This window comes from Canis lupus, chromosome 8 (assembly GCF_003254725.2).
Source record: "Canis lupus dingo isolate Sandy chromosome 8, ASM325472v2, whole genome shotgun sequence".
Lineage (NCBI taxonomy): Eukaryota > Metazoa > Chordata > Mammalia > Carnivora > Canidae > Canis > Canis lupus.
Window position 1 is genome coordinate 30,342,931 of NC_064250.1, and position 17,434 is coordinate 30,360,364.

Genomic DNA, 17,434 nt, shown 5'->3' on the forward strand with positions numbered 1-17,434 from the left:
AGCCTTTTGTCACTAGGCTACAAAAAAAAAAAAAAAAAACATCGGTATTTCCTGCCACTGGACTAGCTGACACTAACCAGCCCCAAGCAGGGGAACTATTCACTTAAAAGTCATCGTTTCCTTTACTTATCTGCCTCTAAAGAAACAAATCTATTAGCAGCAAGAAATCACTCCAACGGCTTTAACTAAGTGCTTCTCCAGCTGAAAATGCCAAAGCCCTGCCTTCAGCTCCCACCAGCCATCTCCTGGCCTCCGCTCCTCCCTGGGCAGCAGCCCCGAGCTGGCCCGTGTCAGGGTGTCTCTGGCCACTACAGATAACAAGGGCCATTACATTCCAAATCCTTCCCCAACCTCCTCCCCTCCCTTCCGCCAAAATCCCAAACCCAATTTCTCCCTGGCAGATCAAAGGCTGCCCAAGCTACAGGAGAGCTCACTCGATCAATAAACTCTTGACAGAGGAATAAACAGAACGATCCAATATTTTCCTTCAGGATTTATTTGGTCCGTGGAAGAGCAGTGCATTGCTATGCCTTTCCTTTTGAGAACCATGGAGATTTGGTGTGGAGTTCAAAATAGTTTGCTCTCTGAATTAAAAAACAAAAATGCCCAAGTAGCTCCAAGAACACTTTTCTAGTGTTTGTTGGTCTTAAACACACAAACTGTAAGAGGAAGCTAGCAGTACAGTTGGACGTTTTGAATCTTCCAAAAGCAACTTTCCTTCCATTCCAACCAAGTTCACGAGAGTTACTAAAGAGCTGCATACTCAGGTAGATCTAATTTTCACAACTCATTTTGCAATTTAGGACGTATAATAAAAATTTATATGCTTCCCTCACTGTTCATCCTAAAGAATTCACAAGTACTTCACAACCATCTGAAACTATGAATCCAAAAGTACAAAAAACAAACAAAAAAATTAAATCCAGGACACCATGCATTTGGGACATACCAATTGTGTTTAAACCCATGAGATTATTAATTTAAAAAAATTCCATTGCTTCCAATATTGTTTTATGACTGTTGCATTGATTCCTAAATCCATCTATGAAATTGAAGGAGAGGGATCCCTGGGTAGCACAGCGGTTTAGCGCCTGCCTTTGGCCCGGGGCGTGATCCTGGAGACTTGGGATCGGATCCCACGTCAGGCTCCCTGCATGGAGCCTGCTTCTCCCTCTGCCTGTGTCTCTGCCTCTCTCTCTCTCTCTCTGTGACTATCATGAATAAATAAATAAAATCTTAAAAAAAAAAGAAAAAAATTGAAGGAGAGAGAATATAGGAATATAGACAGCTAAATTGTTACAATAATCTACGAGACTCATTTTGGAATACAACCGTTTACATTGCCCCATTAATTTTACTTGTCTATTCATGAGAGACACAGAGAGAGAGAGGCAGAGACATAGGCAGAGAGAGAAGCAGGCTCCATGCAGGGAGCCCGATGTGGGACTCGATTCTGGGACTCCAGGATCACGCCCTGTGTCAAAGGCAGGCGCTCAACTGCTGAGCCACCGAGGCATCTCTATAAATGTTTATTTAGATCAATTTGAACTTTTCATTAGTAAGTATGGGAAATACTCAACAAAGATTGCTGGTGTGTATTAAACCACTTTGATTCAGGATCCAGATAAGAGAAAGTGAAGTGGATCAGTGATATGGGCCGGAAAATGAGGAAAAGGTGGGAAAAATGACACAATGACAGTTACAACTTAAGCCCAAAAAATAGACCATAGGGTGTGTCATCTTTACATTTACAGCCTGCAGGAAGAATAGACTCCTTGCCAAGCTGTTTTATACATTTCCTTCTAAAGCATGACTTAATATTGATAGCTACCATTTATCAAGAGCTCACATTTACCAGACATGGAGCTAAGCACTTGACAAGCTTTATATTATTTCCTTTAGTTCTCACAAGAGTCCTATGAAATAGGTACCATTTAACAGATGAGGTAAGTGGTCCTAAAGAGGTTAATTGCCTACCTCAAGGTCACATGGAAGTAACTGGAAATGTTTGGGATTTGAATGGAGGCATTTGACTTCAGAGCCAGCCCATAAACCGTCAACCTAAGTTCATAATATCAACAACTTCCCTACTAGCCCACCAAGAGGCAGCAGCCTCTCTCTTCTATAACATCTTTTTGCAGGCTTTTCCAACCAAGCTTTCATTTGACTTTAGGTGTTGTTTTATTCATGTGCATGTTTGCATTGCCTACCTGCAATGATATTACTATTGAAACAGTTTCCCCTTATTCTTGCATTACTGTTAATTAAGTCAGGAGAGAATCAGTGTTTCATGGAAGAGAACATAGGTCATAAAGTGCATTGGCAGGATCTAGAAGTAGGTCCACCAATTCCTTGTGCCTTCCTCCCAAGCCTTGTGACTTTTAAGAAATGTATCTTTTACATTAATTTCCTTAATTTTCAAGTGGAAACATGTGAAAGAAGCCCGGCATGATTTATTGACATCTGACCCTAACGGTAGTATATCCATGTTTCTCACTTTCTTCTTCCTCTCAACACAACGATTTGTATGAATCCTTTAGAAGGGCAGTCGGGAAGCCTTCTGTTCTATTAAGGTAATGTGCCATTGTCTTCTGACCCTGTGTTCAATGACTACTTTGCCCGTCCCCTCAAATAGCTCACCCTGAAAGTTCAGGGTCAAATAGCCTTTGGATGCTGGAATGGCTGGCCTGGCTGAAGGCTGATCTTGGCACCCTTGGCCCAAGATTGATTGATCAGCACCACTGGTCCACCTTGTGGGGGAAGTCTCTGAGTCAGTTTCTTGGTGTTTTGGCTCATCCCTTAGGAGTAATCTGATATCATCATGTCGGTGACCTCTTCAGTTTGCTGGTATTTCTTTTGGTTGATTGCAGTTCAGTCCCAAGTCAACCCTCTCTTCGAACCACAGTTACAAAACAAAACTATCTGGTACCTCAAATATCATTCACCTTAAGGAGAAGACCTGCTCTCCAGTGCTCAGTCACTGAAGTCATGGAGAGGATTCTTCTAGATGTAAAATCATCCCCAAATCTAGACTACCTTCTTTGACTGACCTGTTGGAGCCATCAACTGCTTTAAACAATCACATTACATTTGAATATTTTATCCTATAATGCAACATTTTAAAAAAAGATTTATATATTTATTTTAGTGGGGAGGCAGAGGGAGAGAGAATTTCAAGCAGACTCCCTGCTGAGTGCAGAGCCTGACACAGGATTCTATCCCACAATATTGAGATCATGACCCGAGCTGAAATCAAAAGCTGGATACCCAACCAATTGAGCTACCTAGGTGCCCCCGCAGCCTTTTTTTCCTATTACTGGTTTTATACGTTGATAAATTATGTGCCTGTTTAACCTAAACTGTGCCAACTCCATAAAATGTAAATGTCCCCTTCTGAGATAGAAGGTGCCGTTCCTGTGAGAAATATGTCATTCTCTTCTTGGAATCTATGTATTTGAATATGGCCCCTACTTGCTCACAACATGGGAATCAGTGAAGTGTTTAAAAACTGCTGTAAGACAAATTAAGACCCCAGTGGGGCAGTTGATAGGAGAACATGTTCAAAGGGAAGATCTGACTCAAAAAATTACACCAAAGTAACAGATGGTAGCTACACTTGTGGTGACCATAGCATAAAGTATAGACTTATCAAATCACTACATTGCACACCAAAAACTAATGTAATATTGTATGTCAACCATACTTCAATTTTTCCTTTTTTTAACCATACTTCAGTATGAAAAATTTTCACAAAGTATAATTTCTTATTTCTTCCCTCTTCTATTTTTTCTATTCTATGGGGAAAAAAAGTCAAATCAGTTCCCTGCCCTCAATAGTGCATAACTTAAGGTCTTGCCATATGTTGAGATTTATGTTAAAATCTAATCAAACCAACTTGTTGAAGAGAGTAAAAGAAAACAGTGGGTGGACAAGAGAGTCTTAGCAAACAAAAAGAGAACTAACTTGCTCTTGCTTTGTAAGCCTCCACAAAGAGTTACGTTTCCTAGAATATGACTTTCCATGGGATTTCTCAAACATCAGAGGATTTTGCTGACAGCAGAGAAGCCTCAGCTCACAGTGTCTCTGTGGAGGCCGCAGTGAAGCAATCACTTGCTCTCCCACATGCCAATGGCCATGATAGATCTTCTCTGCTCACTGACATACCATCACCTGTGCTCCTCATATCCAAAGGCACATAGGCTCTAACAGAATAAATGGCCTTGTAACAGTACAAAGATAGCCAACCACTGGTGTCTGACCCCACCACCTTGGCATCATTAGCACCATGCTTTCCCTAACAGGGTTAAGTTGCTGAATGCTATGTGGTCACATCACCTAGCATGAAATCATCAAGCATGTGAGCTCTGAATAGGCAAGAAAAGTCTGGAGAAATTAAGGTTTGAATATTGCCTACATACCAATGTCTCAGAAGTAGATACTTTGTATGACATGTTTCTATTTTCAAAAATATCAAAACTGCTACAGAATGAAAATGGTTGATTCTAAGCCTTCAATGGACTAAACATATAATAGGCAGATAGATATTTTATATATATATAACATAATTACATTAATATATATAATATATATGAAATATAGATATATAATTTTACAACCTTGAGAAGAAACTGAAATAATTGGTAGATAGATTTATACATATGCATATATACAGTAATTCAATTATTTTATATATATATACACGTAAAAAATATATAAATATGTTTATATCTACATATAATACATATAAAACATATATAAAATTTTATAACCTTCTTGAAGAGAAATTGAAATAAGGTGTTCCAAAAGATTTCCAGTGGCTCCATTACACCCAGGTGCACCAGGAAGGCTGGTGAAATGTGGATCTTTTGTTTATTTGTTTTCCAAAGTAAAATTACCACTGAAATTCTAGTGTTCTTTTCCCAGTGAGTCCTCTTCTTACTCAATCTCTTGGTTTTTCTCTTTGTTGTGCCTAAGGGGCAAGGAGTCCCCCTACAATGGAAGCCTCTACTTTGGAGTAATTTCCTGCAAGTCTCCCCCTTCCCCTTTCTAATACTTTGCTCCTTGTCTCTGTCTTCTCACCCAGACCTCAGCCTGTATCACTCTCCCCTTTCCCTCACCACATTCCATGCATGATGGCCTTTTTTTTTTTATTATTATTTATTTATGATAGTCACAGAGAGAGAGAGAGAGAGGCAGAGACATAGGCAGAGGGAGAGGCAGAGGGAGAGGGAGAGGGAGAAGCAGGCTCCATGCACCAGGAGCCCGACGTGGGATTTGATCCCGGGTCTCCAGGATCGCGCCCTGGGCCAAAGGCAGGCGCCAAACCGCTGCACCACCCAGGGATCCCTGGCCTTCTTTTTCTAACACACCAAGCCCCTTCCTACACACAGGTGCTCACATTTGCTTGTTTACCTGGAAGACTCTTCCCTGTGTTCTTCTCACCTTTCATTTCTTCCCTCCATAATCACCAGCTCATTCAGGACACCTGGGGTGGCTCATTGTTTAAGCATTCAACTCTTGATTTTGGCTTAGGTCGTGATCTCAGAGTTGTGAGAGAAAACCCCATGTGATTGCACTGGGTGGGGGGTCTGCTTAAGATTCTCTCTGCCCTCACCCCTCACCCCCACTCTTCCTCTCTCTCTCAAAAAAAAAAAAATAATAATAATAATAATCACCAGCTCAGAGACACATCTGTGACCTCCCCACTAGAATCAGTCCTCTACCTCCATCCAGTTGCTGTCCATACATATCCAAAGACTTTTCTTTAGAGTACTAATTATCATCAAAAAGTCTTCTGTTTATTTATTTATTCATTGTTAGCTCTCTCCTCCCACTAGAATGTAAGTTTCATGAAGGGGAAAATCCACCAATTGTTTGCACTCTTAAACACCTAGCACCTTAGCAATGGACGGCACATAGTAGGAGCTAAAGAAACGAAGGAAGGAAGGAAAAAAGGAAGGAAGGAAGGAAGGAAGGAAGGAAGGAAGGAAGGAAGGAAGGAAGGAAGGAAGGAAGGAAGGAAGGAAGGAAGGAAGGAAGGAATTGCCCCGTGTTCCTCAATGGAAAGGCAGAACTTCTTGAAAGAAACGATCAAATATCTGGCTTGTTATTTAGGGAGTCTAAAGGGCATTAACAACTTCACAAACACCCTGACACTCTGCTTAGTGTCCAGGTGTTGTGAGAACCTGCCTGACTTTAAGATACCCTCCAGTTTCCAAACACAAAATTGCCTACATATTAGAATGCTTAGATATATTTAGCAACTAGATAATGATAATAGTTACCATTTACTGAGGACCTTCCCTGCCAGGAATGTGTGTAACCCATTCTCTCATTAGTCTGCAGAGCAACCCAATGAGGTAGGAATAGTACCCCTACTTCACAGATGAGGAGATTGAGTTCCAAGTGATTTGCAAAAACACATGGAACAAATAAGTATTAGAGCTGGTATTGAAACTTGTCTGTCTCACTTATCTTGAAGACTCATGTTTTCAACCACTTCTTTGTTAGCATCCAATTCTTGACTTTGGCTCAGGTCATGAGATCGAACCCCATGTTATCTGCTTGAGATTCTCCATCCTTCTCCCTCTGCCTGTCATGCTTGGGCTCTCTTTCTGTCTGTCTCTCTGTCTCTCTCTCACTCTCTCTCTCAAATAAACAAATAAATCTTTAACCACTTCTTTGTTTTGAGAAGCCAAAACATCAATAGAGTAAAGATAATCAGCTCATGCTGCACATAGATATGATGTCCTTGCAAGGTTTGAAGACATTTGTGTAATCTTATTTATAGTACTAGTTGGAAAACTATTACTTAATAGTTTTAATTAATAGCCATTAATAGCCTTAATAGCCATTCTAGACAAGCATTTATTTGCAAGACAGGAATACAACTACTTCAGGGTTTTTTGTGAGTTTTTCTCATCCCATCAAGTCTAAGGAAAAAAAAAAACTGAATTATTTGAGATTTAGTACCTGTAGAAACTGCTGCTCTTTGTTCCAGGTGACAAACATGTTCTATTTATGGAGAATGTAAACTGAGTTCCTCCCTCTTGAGTAGTAAGCTTCTACCAACAGTAATGTGTGAGGCAAAAAAAAAAAAAAAAAAAAAGAATGTTCTTAGGAGGAAAATTTATACAGAGGTTTACAAGTCCTAATTTTTCTATGATAATAGCTATATCGTCATCAACACTGCTCAAAAAGAGCTATAAGAGACATTAGGATAATATTTCAGAGAAAAACAGAGAAGGAAACAACTTAATCTCTTCAAACTCTCAGTTATTCCGCTTTTATCCTGATACTTGAGTTTTCTTTTTTAATTTGTCCATAGCTCATTCTGAGTCACATTCTTTTCCTTTCTTCCTTCCTAGAATCCATAACAAGAGTATCTACCTTTCAGACTCCGGTCCCTTCTACCCACCTTTTGATTGCCATCTCCCCCTCAACCAACACACAATTTCTACATGAAGCTTACCAGCTCCTCCCTTAAATTGTTTTTCCTCTGTGAGATGACCTTCCAAGTTCTTACTCCTTTCTGCTTGCTTTTGTATGAAAATGCAAGTGTTTAAGATTTACAACTCCACTTAGCAGGCTCTTTCCATCTCTTCTGGGGCTTGTCTGAGCTAAAAATCCCCCAGCTGAAACAGCAAAGATGGAAGGTTTTGAAGACATATCCAAATCTCCCAGGTCAACCCAAAAAAGCAATAGCTTTCAAACTTGTTACACTAGGATGTCGAAGGAGTTCCTCAGCTTGACCCATCTTTCTAAAAGGGTGCTTTCTGCAGGCTCCAATATGTATTAACCAAATGACTGAATTTTAATAAGAACCTTTTCACAATAGGGAGATCCTGGGTCATCTTCTCTCAGGCCAGTTCAGAATAGCAAGTGTCCCCTCATAGGACATCCCCCCATTCCTGGTTATGGGGGATAATAGGTCAAGAACCCCAGAAGCAGAGAAAACACAATGTTAGAGAAAAGCGGAAGTGGTGTGGCCTGGTGGTTAAAAGTAAAGGCCTTGAAATTCCAATTTTGGCAGAAAATGATTGTATGATCTTGGGCAAATAAATTGACTCCTCAGTTACCTCATCTGTAAAATGGAGCTATTTATAGTATGTAATCTGTCATTTTGCTGTGACAGGACAGTCACAATTTAACAAAACTGAACAAAAAAAACCACTTAATACTCTTATGGTACCATGCTTGATAAGTCGTTCCCATCATTATTGTTTTTATTTGCTATCACATCATTGAACCAGGCAGCTTCTCATGATAGCAAAGGAGTTTAGGCCAACAGGTATATTGTCAGGTTTCCCTCCTAGATAACCCAAATTTATACCAGATGAATCAAGTGGAAAAAAAAGAAAAATAATAAACAAAGGACCTTTTAAATGTGTTTCCAATATAAATGGTCTAGAAACAGAAAAGAGAAAATAAAAGAAAAGGACAGACAAAACAAAGCTTGCATCTCTCCCAGGTTTCAACATAAACTATCATGGATTTGGAAAAGACTCATCCATTAGTTCTTCAAAGTTCTTTTATCAAGGGAGAAGACTCTCCCCCAGAGAAGAGCGATAATGACTGGCCTCAAAACACCAAAAAAAAGTTTAAAACTCTGGCCTTCACATTGAGGTAGCAGTCAGGAGGTAGGTCAGCAGCATTGACCTATCTGCAATTTCTGCTGCTGGCACCACTGAAAAAGCAACTCCCAGATAATATGCATGTATGCTTTCCAGGGAAAGCACTGGAAAGAGGGGCAAATTTCACCAGCCCCACCAAGCTGGTATTCTTAATGGCTGATACTCTGACCCTCCAGGCACCAGCTGTCGTAAGAGGGATATCTTGCTCTCTGAGATTCAGAGTAACCTTTCTGAAAGGTTGCTCCCAAGGCATGCGGTTCAGGGCAGACAAAACAAATTCAGATGTGCAGTAGAATGGGGCCAATTCCGATGCTGAGACCAGAGTTAGGCTCCCTGGCACTCTGCCTATTTAAAACTTTAGTTTACTGGGGCCAGAAAATTCAACAGCTTCTATACCCTGAAAACACGAGATGCCAGGAACCGTCAGATGTTCCTCAAAATAAGCTTTCTTGTTGATTCTTTTTAGATGGGGCTGAAAAGAGACATTTGGATCTATGGATTGTTCATGGCTTAAGTCATAGATAAATCTTTCTTTAGTGTGTACTTTTAAGTTTCTTCTGTATGGAAAGGGACACCAGCCATGTGCCTCATTTACCTAAAAACCAAGCATCCTCCTCTGTAGGGAAATTTAATTATTCTGTAGAATATGACTTTTATTCTTGTGCGGTGTCTTTTTCACTGACAATAATTTTCAAAGGCTTCAGATATTTGAAATCCCTGTCAGAGTCAGAACTGATTTAACTGCTTTCTTTCCTTTGTATGAAATAGGTGCTTAATTAATAGAGCCCGAGCCCATTTATATCGCAAACAACGCGACGCAAGTTCCTTGCTTCTTTGACTCGCCTAATCTAGCAACCAACTTGTGGAGAGTAAAAGAAACTAAAACCAACGACTCGGACCCAGTGCCTGGTGAACGTTTCTCCTTTTATAACTACTTGAGCGTGGCAGGCTCTTCCTATTAACTACATTACATCATCATTATCAAAGACGAAAGGAAATTAATTTTGTTTTTCAAGGTCTTGGCAATAAGTCGGTTCTTTACTTCATCAGACATCTGCTGTTTTTCTACGTGTGTCATTTGCAAAGCTGAGTTTTCCTTATGACTTTATTCTCATAACAATTTATCATGCAACAGGGTTTACAAGAGAACTTGTGCCGATGGGTTTTTCTCTCCCCAAGCTGAAAGTGTAACATTAACTTAAAGCCAATATCATAATCTATATTTCACCCTCAAATAGTTTTCTGGGCTTGCAAAAAAAAAAAAAAAAAAAAAAAGCCAACAAGGCTGTCAAGAAAAAATAACCAGTTACAGTCTCCGGCTGAAATGTATTGCCAATGCAACTCTACTTTGTTTTAACAGATGGGCCTTTATCAGCAAATTATGTGGGCAGTTCACCAACTTCCCATAGGAATGGAGGAGTGCTTCCATTTACTTGGGCTCTTATCTGTTCACTTAAAGCCACATTTGACCACAAAATTCTAGGGATTTTTTTTTCATGTATTGATACAAAGAATAAACTACAGAGAATCTTCTGTTCTCCAATAATTAGTCATTCCCGGGCTGATTGATAGGTCCTTTGTCCTTATTTTACATCGTTGGGGAAAAAAAAAAATTGTTGGTTCCTGTAGATACAATGGCTTCTCTGATGTGCTCTACATTTATTCCCTTGCCTAAGTAGTAAGGGTCTCTAAAAAAGCTCTTCACGGCATTTATTTGGATGAATAATCTGCTGAGGTTTGACTCGTTCTTCTTTTCCTTCTTCCAGCTCTCACTCTTCTCTTTCTCCAGCTGCTGAATAACTCTCAGCAGCCTCAATTCTGCAGGTAAACACAGGAGCAAATTCATGGAAGCCTGTTACTTCAGACAAGAATCAATAGCTCTAAAACGGGCTGTGCAGAGAATCTGAAAACTGACTTCAAGGAATATTAGAGAAAACCTTATTTTACCACATGCTTCCTATAAGAACCTGGGTTTTCTGTTTATTTTGTTTTATTACGGGCATTTGTGCCCAAAGAGAGAGAGAGATGAATGATGGCTCTTATATTTATTTTACCCTGAAAATTAATTTCACCTTTACTTGCTACAATCTGCCATAAACATCTCTACAAGAAGCAAATCCCTAGCCTCAGTTTCTTTAAGCCTATTAAATGAAAAGGCTGAACTAGACCCAAAGTTGGAGTGTTCATGAGAAACCTCTAGGGAGCTAGATCAGTGTGCAGATTCTGGAGTTCTCTTGGCAGAACTGATTCAGAAATGCTGAAATGGAAACCAGGAATATTCCATTTCCAGCTTACCATTGATGAGGCTAATGCAGATGGTCCATGGAACACATTCTGAGAATACTGGTCTGAAGAAGTCCAAGGTGTTCCTATTCCAGTTCTTCCAATAGTCTGTGACTCTATAAAAATGTCACCGAGATTTTAGCTGATTATCTGGGCAAGTCTTACCTTTACTGACCTATCTCCATCCAGTGTTGCCTTATTAGCATCTCCACTCCTTGTGTCTATTTTGTGAACCAGCAAGCCCAGTTCTAGGGGGGTTAGGCCAAGCAGAATGCCGGTGGCCGCCCTGTCCTCCAAAGACTGAGCGCACCACTCCAGCCCAGCCCAGTCCAGCCCGTGGGCTCCTACCAGCCTCAAAGACAGGGGGCTCTTCAAAAGGCTCTTCCGTTTTGTGTTCAAAGTGAGTTCCTCAGACAGCAGACACTTGTATTTTCAAGCTTAAGTGCAGAGACCATTCATTTTAAAGGCAAGTAATGACTTTGGGATCATGCAGGATTTTTTATTTAAAAATTTTTTAAAGATTTTATTTATTTATTCATAGAGATGCAGAGAGAGAGAGAGAGAGAGAGGCAGAGACACAGGCAGAGGGAGAAGCAGGCTCCATGCAGAGAGCCTGACGTGGGACTCGATCCCAGGACTCCAGGATCATGCCCAGGGCTGCAGGCGGCGCTAAACCGCTGCGCCTCCGGGGCTGCCCGGATTTTTTATTTATTATATGACAAGTCTCCTTCATTAGCACAGAGACTGTTGTAGAGATGCAGTTAGAAAACAGATTACGACCCACATGACAAATGAACCACAACTGAGTGTGAAACTTTTCAAAACTGCTCATCCTAACCTCAAGTCTCATAAATGAAAACCAGAGAAAGTGCATGGCTGGCACGACTCAGAGGCCCAGGGCTCCTGTGTGCCGACAGAATTTACAGGGTGCTGTGTGCAGAAGAAGTCCAGCTCCAGAGCAAACTGAAGTCAGAGACCAAGGCTTGATCACAACTCCCTTACTAATTGCTTGTGTTACCTTGGCCAAACTACTTCACTTCTCTGAGCCTTGGTTCCCTTATGTATAAAATGGGGCTGATAGTTACTCAACAAATATTTCTTGAGTGCCTAAAGTGGACCAGTAACTAAATAATAAGTTCAAGCAGTGGGTAAAACAGGCAAAAATCCCAGGCCTCAGGAGGAACACAGAAGACAAAGAAATAGAAATTATAGTGTCAGGGAGTAGTAATTAATAATACACACTATGATGAAAAATAAAGCAGGATGAGAAGTTAAAGTAATGGATTACTAATTCAGATCAGGTGGTCAGGGAAGGTCTCTCTGAGGAGGGAACATTTCAACAGAGGCCATAATAAAATGAGGAAAGAACCTTTTAACCTCTGGACAGAAGCCACCCAGGCAGAAGCAAAGTATAGGTGCAAAGGCCCTGAGGCAGGAGCATTTGAGGAATGGTCAAGTGACAACAAGGAGGCAGGTGTGGGTTAAGAAAAGGGAATGAGAAGGAAAAGAGTAAGAAATGAGATCAAAGAGGTAGCCAGACCATAAAGGGTCTGAAAGTGAGCAATTTGGGTCTCATGTTGATGAGGAGCCATTAGAAGTTCTGAGCAGCATAGATTGATGCTGGAGCTGCTGTTTGAAGATGAGACTGGGGGTGGTGGGGGTGGAGAGGAGTGCATCAATCAGAATAGGCTAAGTCATCTTTCATTGTTGCAAGTTGACATAATCATTTCCACAAGAATTAAGTCCCTTGGCCTCAGGTTCTCTATACCTATAAAATGAGAAGGTAATAACCCCCAAATTTTAGTGGTTTATAAGAACAAAGGTTATTTCTCACTCATACTTCGTGTCCATTGTAAATTAGCTGGGGTCTGCTAATCCTGGGAGGCAGGGATGGAGCCATTCTAGGAGCCAGGGATGGAGCAGCCTCCATTTGAATCACTACAGATCACCATGACAGAGAGAAAGGGGAGAACGGTGACACATGCATGGGCTCTGACACATCAACCTGGAAGTGACATGCATCACTTCCACTCATATTTCACTGGCCAAAGCAGATTGTTGGACCATATCTAACTTCAAAGGCAATGGGAAAGTACAATCCTACCATGTGCCTGCAAGATGGGATGTTGGGTGAACGGCACTAACGAATACCACAGAGACCAGAGGGAAGCAGAGAGACCAATTAGGAGGCTTTTACAGTAATCCAGGCAAGAGACGAGAACAGCTTAGACCAGGCAGTCACAGGAGAGGTGTTAGGAAACAGATGCAGAAGTTATTCTGAAGGCACAGACAATAAGATTTGCTGATTGATTTGATGTGGAATAATCATAACCACCTCGCCATGGATTTATGTTGGTGCGGATTAAATAAGATGGTGTATATGAAGTTCTTTCACACTGCCAGGCATACTGGAAGCCTCAACAATGGTGATTATTGCTGTTGTAGTTCTAGATGGAAGAGGTGCTGATGATAACAGAGCAGAACACTTTAATTTTTGACCATCCAGTTTTCCAAGACATACAGTTGCTTTATTCTTCTACCACTATTCTCTCTCTCTCTCTCTCTCTCTCTCTCTCTCTCTCTCTCTCTCACACACACACACACACACACACACACAGTCAGTCACAAACCCTTTTCTGAAAATAATCATAGTAGTTATTATCAATCTGACTTTAAGCAGTCTCCACCTCTTAGGAAACTTTCTAATAATAAATTAATTTTCCTAGTAACTTCAAAGAAGCTTTCATTCCCGTAGACACACGTTTGGAACCCAGAAAGTAGCCTGCATAAAAGTCAGGAAGCCCCCAGTCTTTCTGCTCAGATGTTGTAGATTACCAGTCATTTGATTTGGGAATGTGAAATGAACTGATAAGAAAAGCCGTACGTACCAATGACATTCAGGAATGAAAACTGACAGATCACCTGCTTTAGAAGATTTGATTCTTCAGATTTTTAGGGGGTGTGGGGGAAGACCTTTAGTGACATTTGCTCTCTTATGGCTTACATTAAACAATTTAATATATAACATGAGGGAGAGAACATGATATAAACAATATATCCAGGAGGAAAAATAAATGACCTCAGTCCCAAGAGGCACTGTTATGCGCTGGTACTATTCATGTACATTATAAGGAATGATGTATCAGTTTTACTTCTAATCAGTATCTAAATATATCACGGCCTGTTCCTGGAGTGCATTACACTATCTCGCAATGCATACTCACATTTTACATTAATGTGGAAAGTATCCATCCGTTATCAGGCAGAACTTAATTCTATATTGAAAAATGAGGTGTCTGCTTGGTACACTTCTATTTTAAGGTTTAACATAATTGAGCAACCAAATCTAAAATAGAACTTTGGAGCTCAGCTATGCTGTTTTTTACGGCCTGGATGTTAAGAGATAAAGTTTTGATGGGTGTCTGACTCAGAGACATCACCGTTGGGTGCCTCTGGTTTTCAGCCCTACTCTGGGAGCACCTAACCCAATGGTGTTGTCAAATTCCAAAAGAATATTCTTAAAACGAATTTTTAAATAAACATGTGATACACGTAGCTATCCCTGTAATTATTCACATAAACAAGCAAAATATCCCAGAAACGTTGCAATTTCAGCTTCTAAATCATGTCTTTTAAACTGCTTCCTGCCTATTCATGTGTCTGGATTTGGGGTTCAGAAAATATGTTCTCTAGGGGCACCTGGGTGGCTCAGTCTATTAAGCATCTGACTTCAGCTCAGGTCATGATCCTGGGGTCCTGAGATCAAACCCCACATCAGGCTCCCTACTCAGTAGGGTGTCTGCTTCTCCCCCTCCCTCTCCCTCTGCCCCTCCCCTCCACTTGCGCTCTCTCTTGCTCTCTCAAATAAATAAAATCTTAAAAAAAAAAGAAAGAAAAGAAAAGAAAAGAAAAAAGAAAGAAAAGAAAAGAAAGAAAAGGAAAGAAAAGAAAAGAAAAGAAAAGAAAAGAAAGAAAAGAAAAGAAAAGAAAAGAAAAAAGAAAAGAAAAGAAAAAAGAAAAGAAAAGAAAAGTATGTTCTCTATAGATACCAATAGGATAAAAAGGGCTGGTTGTTGCAATCTCAAACAAATACAATTTAAATATTGCAACACACCGATTGATGGGTTCCACAGGATCACAAATACAAGCAGGATCAGTTAGCCAGCCACATGCCCAGGCCACTGTGGATGTTCCATAAAGTGGGTCTGATGGATTTACTGAGCATCTTCTACGTGCTCCAGACAGTGTTAGGTACCATGTGAAATATGCATGACTGTCTCTGCTCCCAAACTCCTTCAAACAATTGAGGATGCAGTTGGCCTCTGCTAGGTACGAGTGTTGGAAATGTAACCCCAACACAGAAAGAGTAGAGGGTGGTGGGAACTCACTGGCTCACCTAACTAAACTATAGGGCAAATGTGTATCTAGCCTTAGGGACAGAGGGATGAAATGCTCAGCTCTTTGCTTCTATATCTCATTCATGTCCTTCTCTCTGTGAGTAGGCATCCTTCTCTCAGACTCAGTTTTCCAGAAAACACAACCCTGGCACCTCCAGATTCACATCTTGATGATTTGGATACCAGAAAAAAAAAAAAAACAAACAAACTATTTTCCAGTGATTCTAAGAAGTGGTGCAAATTTTCCAGGTGGGACTATTCCCCCGTTGCCCCATTCCCAGCTATCACCCTGAGGTCACTCCACCCTAAGGAGTGGGGAAGAGATGGGCACAAAAGACTCTCCTGAGCCTGGCGTAGCAGGTGCAAGCAGGTGGGGGAAGAGCACTCAGAGGAAATGCCATGCACAAAGACCTACAGAAATGCAACAGAAAGGGGGGTGACAGGGCTGAGAGAATGACTGGAAAGTACAACAAGGTGAGAGACACACGCGAGGCTCGGGGGTGAGGGCAGAGGAAATCTGGGACAGGCAGTGAGGACTTTGGACAGCCTTCTAAGGAATTTGGATTTTTATCCTATCATACAGTTGATTTTCTATCTGTTTTAGTAGGGGGAACCATTTGACTGTGAAACATTGAGTATGATCTCAACTTCCATAACAAATAAACTTCTTATGTTGCTTATGTTGTTAGTGCACACTTATTGTATGAAGAACTCACTGTTACATTTGATGAGAATATGAGTTTGTGAACTGGTGGTATCCTAAGCGTCCAAATTTACTATATAGTACATTGGAGAGAATTAATATTGCTTGTTCTTAAATTGTTTTTTTTCCTGAAATAATGTCAAACTTAAAGTTGCATGCATAGTGGGGATGCCTGGGTGGCTCAGTGGGTTAAGCTTCCCCCTCTTGACTTCAGCTCAGGTCATGATCTCAGGGTCACAGAATGGAGCCCCGCATCAGGCTCTGTGCTCAGCTTGGAGTCTACTTGCCCCTCTCCCTCTGGTCCTCCCTCCTACTCGCGTTCTCTCTTTCTCTCTCTCCAAAATAAATAAATAAATAAATACATACATACATACGTAAATAAAATCTTTTTAAAAAGTTGCACACATAGTGCACAAAGCACACCCATATACACTCTACCCAGATTTTCCTATCGTTAATACTTTGCCCTGTTTGCTTTATCATTTATTTTCTTGCTCTTTCTCTCTTAAAAAATATGTATATATGTATGTATTGTGTATACTTGTTTTTCTGAACCTTTTGAGAGTAAGTTGCATACATCATGGCTATTTACCCCTAAACGTCTCAATGTATACTTCCTAAGTGGAAATATTCTTTCCTATAACCACAGCATAGTTGTCAGTTCCAGTGAAATGAACATTAATGCAAAATTTCACCCTTTCAGCCTAATTTCAGTTTTTTTCAGCTACCCAAAAATTGTCGTTTATCATATCCCCCCTCTTCCATCTCCAGTATAGGACCCAGTCTCAGACCACATGCTGTATGTAGTCATAATGTCTCTGTAGTCACCTTTAATCTGGACCATTTCCTCAACCTTTCTTTGTCTTTCATAACATTGACATTGTTGAATAATGGTCTCCTCCTAACTCTTCATTTAATAGAATGTTGCTCATTTTGGGTTGTCTGATGTTCCCTATTGATTAGATTCAGATGCATTCCCAGGAGGGTTGATCTATGAATGGCACTGTGTCCTGGAGGTACACAGTGTCCTTCTGTCCCTCACTTGTGATACAAATTTTGATCTCCAGTCAAAGTGTTTTCAATTTCTCCATTCTATGTATAGTTATTATCTTTTATTTTGCTATTAATAAGCAATTTGAGGGAAGACACTTAAAGGTTATATAAATATACTGTTTACCAAAGTTTCTCTCTTAGACTTAGTATCTAATGATAATTTTTACCTGAAGGAATTTTACTATGGTGGTTGCAAAATGATGACTCTCCAAAGTCAGCACCCCTTCTACATTTACCAATAGGTGCTTGGCCTTCCATTATAAGCATGAGCCTTTCCCTCTCTTTCACTAATTTATTCATCTCGGTATGATCAGTATGGGCTCATGGATTCCTTTTTCTTCAGTGTTTTATAATCTATTACTATC

At 40.4% G+C, this 17,434-nt stretch overlaps 1 protein-coding gene across 43 annotated transcripts in view; it reads right to left on the minus strand.

Moving 5' to 3' along the window:
- The window catches only part of BMP4 (bone morphogenetic protein 4), a 348,264-nt gene that overhangs the window by 265,551 nt on the left and 65,279 nt on the right, over window positions 1–17,434 (minus strand). For 38 of the 43 annotated variants that reach the window (XR_007412341.1, XR_007412338.1, XR_007412336.1 and 35 more), the window contains 3 exons: window positions 10,929–11,032; window positions 7,472–7,634; window positions 6,973–7,064 (listed from right to left, as the gene is read on the minus strand). The exons of 3 other annotated variants lie outside the window; for them this stretch is intronic. The gene's annotated coding sequence lies outside the window, so the exon portion shown is untranslated. Of the gene's footprint in view, window positions 1–6,972; window positions 7,065–7,471; window positions 7,635–10,928; window positions 11,033–17,434 lie in introns of those variants that run through there. 2 more of the 43 variants (XM_035719854.1, XM_049113180.1) reach the window with 1 other exon arrangement.